Raw genomic sequence first — 6,999 nt, forward strand, 5'->3', positions numbered from 1 at the left:
TTAATCTTCACTTGTAATTTATGCAAGTATAGGCTTATAAGCTGGACACGAGTTCTCTCACATTGACAGTGGCTTGACGAAAAACGCAGACTAACCTCACACTCATCTGGTGCCCTCGGGAAGTGGAGATGTTTGAGATGTATATATATATCGAAGTCTCTACTTCTTTGTAGGGTCTGATGGTGTAGTGGGTTAAAGCGTACAAGTTATGGCAGCTACTGGAAGGTAGTTGTGCTTTCTGGGTTCGAGTCCCACTGGTGGGTGTTGTCCAAAGATTGTTAATCTTCACTTGTGGTTGATGCAAGTATAGGCTTATAAGCTGGACACGAGTTCTCTCACATTGACAGTGGCTTGACGAAAAACGCAGACTAACCTCACACTCATCTGGTGCCCTCGGGAAGTGGAGATGTTTGAGATGTATATATATCTCGAAGTCTCTACTTCTTTGTAGGGTCTGATGGTGTAGTGGGTTAAAGCGTACTAGTTATGGCAGCTACTGGAAAGTAGTTGTGCTTTCTGGGTTCGAGTCCCACTGGTGGGTGTTGTCCAAAGATTGTTAATCTTCACTTGTGGTTTATGCAAGTATAGGCTTATAAGCTGGACACAAGTTCTCTCACATTGACAGTGGCTTGACGAAAAACGCAGACTAACCTCACACTCATCTGGTGCCCTCAGGAAGTGGAGATGTTTGAGATGTATATATATCTCGAAGTCTCTACTTCTTTGTAGGGTCTGATGGTGTAGTGGGTTAAAGTGTACTAGTTATGGCAGCTACTGGAAGGTAGTTGTGCTTTCTGGGTTCGAGTCCCACTGGTGTGTGTTGTCCAAAGATTGTTAATCTTCACTTGTAATTTATGCAAGTATAGGCTTATAAGCTGGACACGAGTTCTCTCACATTGACAGTGGCTTGACGAAAAACGCAGACTAACCTCACACTCATCTGGTGCCCTCGGGAAGTAGAGATGTTTGAGATGTATATATATCTCGAAGTCTCTACTTCTTTCGAGTCCCACTGGTGGGTGTTGTCCAAAGATTGTTAATCTTCACTTGTGGTTTATGCAAGTATAGGCTTATAAGCTGGACACGAGTTCTCTCACATTGACAGTGGCTTGACGAAAAACGCAGACTAACCTCACACTCATCTGGTGCCCTCGGGAAGTGGAGATGTTTGAGATGTATATATATCTCGAAGTCTCTACTTCTTTGTAGGGTCTGAAGGTGTAGTGGGTTAAAGCGTACTAGTTATGGCAGCTACTGGAAGGTAGTTGTGCTTTCTGGGTTCGAGTCCCACTGGTGGGTGTTGTCCAAAGATTGTTAATCTTCACTTGTGGTTTATGCAAGTATAGGCTTATAAGCTGGACACGAGTTCTCTCACATTGACAGTGGCTTGACGAAAAACGCAGACTAACCTCACACTCATTTGGTGCCCTCGGGAAGTGGAGACGTTTGAGATGTATATATATCTCGAAGTCTCTATTTCTTTGTAGGGTCTGACGGTGTAGTGGGTTAAAGTGTACTAGTTATGGCAGCTACTGGAAGATAGTTGTGCTTTCTGGGTTCGAGTCCCACTGGTGGGTGTTGTCCAAAGATTGTTAATCTTCACTTGTGGTTGATGCAAGTATAGGCTTATAAGCTGGACACGAGTTCTCTCACATTGACAGTTGCTTGACGAAAAACGCAGACTAACCTCACACTCATCTGGTTCCCTCGGGAAGTGGAGATGTTTGAGATGTATATATATCTCGAAGTCTCTACTTCTTTCGAGTCCCACTGGTGGGTGTTGTCCAAAGATTGTTAATCTTCACTTGTGGTTTATGCAAGTATAGGCTTATAAGCTGGACACGAGTTCTCTCACATTGACAGTGGCTTGACGAAAAACGCAGACTAACCTCACACTCATCTGGTGACCTCGGGAAGTGGAGACGTTTGAGATGTATATATATCTCGAAGTCTCTACTTCTTTGTAGGGTCTGATGGTGTAGTGGGTTAAAGCGTACTAGTTATGGCAGCTACTGGAAGGTAGTTGTGCTTTCTGGGTTCGAGTCCCACTGGTGGGTGTTGTCCAAAGATTGTTAATCTTCACTTGTGGTTTATGCAAGTATAGGCTTATAAGCTGGACACGAGTTCTCTCACATTGACAGTGGCTTGACGAAAAACGCAGACTAACCTCACACTCATCTGGTGCCCTCGGGAAGTGGAGATGTTTGAGATGTATATATATATCGAAGTCTCTACTTCTTTGTAGGGTCTGATGGTGTAGTGGGTTAAAGCGTACTAGTTATGGCAGCTACTGGAAAGTAGTTGTGCTTTCTGGGTTCGAGTCCCACTGGTGGGTGTTGTCCAAAGATTGTTAATCTTCACTTGTGGTTTATGCAAGTATAGGCTTATAAGCTGGACACGAGTTCTCTCACATTGACAGTGGCTTGACGAGAAACGCAGACTAACCTCACACTCATCTGGTGCCCTCAGGAAGTGGAGATGTTTGAGATGTATATATATCTCGAAGTCTCTACTTCTTTGTAGGGTCTGATGGTGTAGTGGGTTAAAGTGTACTAGTTATGGCAGCTACTGGAAGGTAGTTGTGCTTTCTGGGTTCGAGTCCCACTGGTGGGTGTTGTCCAAAGATTTTCAATCTTCACTTGTAATTTATGCAAGTATAGGCTTATAAGCTGGACACGAGTTCTCTCACATTGACAGTGGCTTGACGAAAAACGCAGACTAACCTCACACTCATCTGGTGCCCTCGGGAAGTGGAGATGTTTGAGATGTATATATATCTCGAAGTCTCTACTTCTTTGTAGGGTCTGATGGTGTAGTGGGTTAAAGCGTACTAGTTATGGCAGCTACTGGAAGGTAGTTGTGCTTTCTGGGTTCGAGTCCCACTGGTGGGTGTTGTCCAAAGATTGTTAATCTTCACTTGTGGTTTATGCAAGTGTAGGCTTATAAGCTGGACACGAGTTCTCTCACATTGACAGTGGCTTGACGAAAAACGCAGACTAACCTCACACTCATCTGGTGCCCTCTGGAAGTGGAGATGTTTGAGTTGTATATATATCTCGAAGTCTCTACTTCTTTGTAGGGTCTGATGGTGTAGTGGGTTAAAGCGTACTAGTTATGGCAGCTACTGGAAAGTAGTTGTGCTTTCTGGGTTCGAGTCCCACTGGTGGGTGTTGTCCAAAGATTGTTAATCTTCACTTGTGGTTTATGCAAGTGTAGGCTTATAAGCTGGACACGAGTTCTCTCACATTGACAGTGGCTTGACGAAAAACGCAGACTAACCTCACACTCATCTGGTGCCCTCTGGAAGTGGAGATGTTTGAGTTGTATATATATCTCGAAGTCTCTACTTCTTTGTAGGGTCTGATGGTGTAGTGGGTTAAAGCGTACTAGTTATGGCAGCTACTGGAAAGTAGTTGTGCTTTCTGGGTTCGAGTCCCACTGGTGGGTGTTGTCCAAAGATTGTTAATCTTCACTTGTGGTTTATGCAAGTATAGGCTTATAAGCTGGACACGAGTTCTCTCACATTGACAGTGGCTTGACGAAAAACGCAGACTAACCTCACACTCATCTGGTGCCCTCAGGAAGTGGAGATGTTTGAGATGTGTATATATCTCGAAGTCTCTACTTCTTTGTAGGGTCTGATGGTGTAGTGGGTTAAAGTGTACTAGTTATGGCAGCTACTGGAAGGTAGTTGTGCTTTCTGGGTTCGAGTCCCACTGGTGGGTGTTGTCCAAAGATTGTTAATCTTCACTTGTAATTTATGCAAGTATAGGCTTATAAGCTGGACATGAGTTCTCTCACATTGGCAGTGGCTTGACGAAAAATGCAGACTAACCTCACACTCATCTGGTGCCCTCGGGAAGTGGAGATGTTTGAGATGTATATATATCTCGAAGTCTCTACTTCTTTGTAGGGTCTGATGGTGTAGTGGGTTAAAGCGTACTAGTTATGGCAGCTACTGGAAGGTAGTTGTGCTTTCTGGGTTCGAGTCCCACTGGTGGGTGTTGTCCAAAGATTGTTAATCTTCACTTGTGGTTTATGCAAGTATAGGCTTATAAGCTGGACACGAGTTCTCTCACATTGACAGTGGCTTGACGAAAAACGCAGACTAACCTCACACTCATCTGGTGCCCTCAGGAAGTGGAGATGTTTGAGATGTATATATATCTCGAAGTCTCTACTACTTTGTAGGGTCTGATGGTGTAGTGGGTTAAAGTGTACTAGTTATGGCAGCTACTGGAAGGTAGTTGTGCTTTCTGGGTTCGAGTCCCACTGGTGGGTGTTGTCCAAAGATTGTTAATCTTCACTTGTAATTTATGCAAGTATAGGCTTATAAGCTGGACACGAGTTCTCTCACATTGACAGTGGCTTGACGAAAAACGCAGACTAACCTCACACTCATCTGGTGCCCTCGGGAAGTGGAGATGTTTGAGATGTATATATATCTCGAAGTCTCTACTTCTTTGTAGGGTCTGATGGTTTAGTGGGTTAAAGCGTACTAGTTATGGCAGCTACTGGAAGGTATTTGTGCTTTCTGGGTTCGAGTCCCACTGGTGGGTGTTGTCCAAAGATTGTTAATCTTCACTTGTGGTTTATGGAAGTATAGGAAAACGCAGACTAACCTCACACTCATCTGGTGCCCTCGGGAAGTGGAGATGTTTGAGATGTATATATATCTCGAAGTCTCTACATCTTTGTAGGGTCGGATGGTGTAGTGGGTTAAAGCGTACTAGTTATGGCAGCTACTGGAAGGTATTTGTGCTTTCTGGGTTCGAGTCCCACTGGTGGGTGTTGTCCAAAGATTGTTAATCTTCACTTGTGGTTTATGGAAGTATAGGAAAACGCAGACTAACCTCACACTCATCTGGTGCCCTCGGGAAGTGGAGATGTTTGAGATGTATATATATCTCGAAGTCTCTACATCTTTGTAGGGTCGGATGGTGTAGTGGGTTAAAGCGTACTAGTTATGGCAGCTACTGGAAGGTAGTTGTGCTTTCTGGGTTCGAGTCCCACTGGTGGGTGTTGTCTAAAGATTCTTAATCTTCATTTGTGGTTTATGCAAGTATAGGCTTATAAGCTAGACACGAGTTCTCTCACATTGACAGTGGCTTGACGAAAAACGCAGACTAACCTCACACTCATCTGGTGCCCTCGGGAAGAGGAGATGTTTGAGATGTATATATATCTCGAAGTCTCTACTTCTTTGTAGGGTCTGATAGTGTAGTGGGTTAAAGCGTACTAGTTATGGCAGCTACTGGAAGGTAGTTGTGCTTTCTGGGTTCGAGTCCCACTGGTGGGTGTTGTCCAAAGATTGTTAATCTTCACTTGTGGTTTATGCAAGTATAGGCTTATAAGCTGGACACGAGTTCTCTCACATTGACAGTGGCTTGACAAAAAACACAGACTAACCTCACACTCATCTGGTTCCCTCGGGAAGTGGAGATGTTTGAGATGTATATATATCTCGAAGTCTCTACTTCTTTGTAGGGTCTGGTGGTGTAGTGGGTTAAAGCGTACTAGTTATGGCAGCAACTGGAAGGTAGTTGTGCTTTCTGGGTTCGAGTCCCACTTGTGGGTGTTGTACAAAGATTGTTAATCTTCACTTGTCGTTTATGCAAGTATAGGCTTATAAGCTGGACACGAGTTCTCTCACATTGACAGTGGCTTGACGAAAAACGCAGACTAACCTCACACTCATCTGGTGCCCTCGGGAAGTGGAGATGTTTGAGATGTATGTAAATCTCGAAGTCTCTACTTCTTAGTAGGGTCTGATGGTGTAGTGGGTTAAAGTGTACTAATTATGGCAGCTACTGAAAGGTAGTTGTGCTTTCTGGGTTTGAGTCCCACTGGTGGGTGTTGTCCAAAGATTGTTAATCTTCACTTGTGGTTTATGAAAGTATAGGAAAACGCAGACTAACCTCACACTCATCTGGTGCCCTCGGGAAGTGGAGATGTTTGAGATGTATATATATCTCGAAGTCTCTACATCTTTGTAGGGTCGGATGGTGTAGTGGGTTAAAGCGTACTAGTTATGGCAGCTACTGGAAGGTAGTTGTGCTTTCTGGGTTCGAGTCCCACTTGTGGGTGTTGTACAAAGATTGTTAATCTTCACTTGTCGTTTATGCAAGTATAGGCTTATAAGCTGGACACGAGTTCTCTCACATTGACAGTGGCTTGACGAAAAACGCAGACTAACCTCACACTCATCTGGTGCCCTCGGGAAGTGGAGATGTTTGAGATGTATATATATCTCGAAGTCTCTACTTCTTAGTAGGGTCTGATGGTGTAATGGGTTAAAGTGTACTAATTATGGCAGCTACTGAAAGGTAGTTGTGCTTTCTGGGTTTGAGTCCCACTGGTGGGTGTTGTCCAAAGATTGTTAATCTTCACTTGTGGTTTATGAAAGTATAGGAAAACGCAGACTAACCTCACACTCATCTGGTGCCCTCGGGAAGTGGAGATGTTTGAGATGTATATATATCTCGAAGTCTCTACTTCTTTGTAGGGTCGGATGGTGTAGTGGGTTAAAGCGTACTAGTTATGGCAGCTACTGGAAGGTAGTTGTGCTTTATGGGTTCGAGTCCCACTGGTGGGTGTTGTCCAAAGATTGTTAATCTTCACTTGTGGTTTATGCAAGTATAGGCTTATAAGCTGGACACGAGTTCTCTCACATTGACAGTGGCTTGACGAAAAACGCAGACTAACCTCACACTCATCTGGTGCCCTCGGGAAGTGGAGATGTTTGAGTTGTATATATATCTCGAAGTCTCTACATCTTTGTAGGGTCGGATGGTGTAGTGGGTTAAAGCGTACTAGTTATGGCAGCTACTGGAAGGTAGTTGTGCTTTCTGGGTTCGAGTCCCACTGGTGGGTGTTGTCTAAAGATTGTTAATCTTCATTTGTGGTTTATGCAAGTATAGGCTTATAAGCTAGACACGAGTTCTCTCACATTGACAGTGGCTTGACGAAAAACGCAGATTAACCTCACACTCATCTGGT

This window comes from Procambarus clarkii, chromosome 9, assembly GCF_040958095.1.
Source record: "Procambarus clarkii isolate CNS0578487 chromosome 9, FALCON_Pclarkii_2.0, whole genome shotgun sequence".
NCBI lineage: Eukaryota > Metazoa > Arthropoda > Malacostraca > Decapoda > Cambaridae > Procambarus > Procambarus clarkii.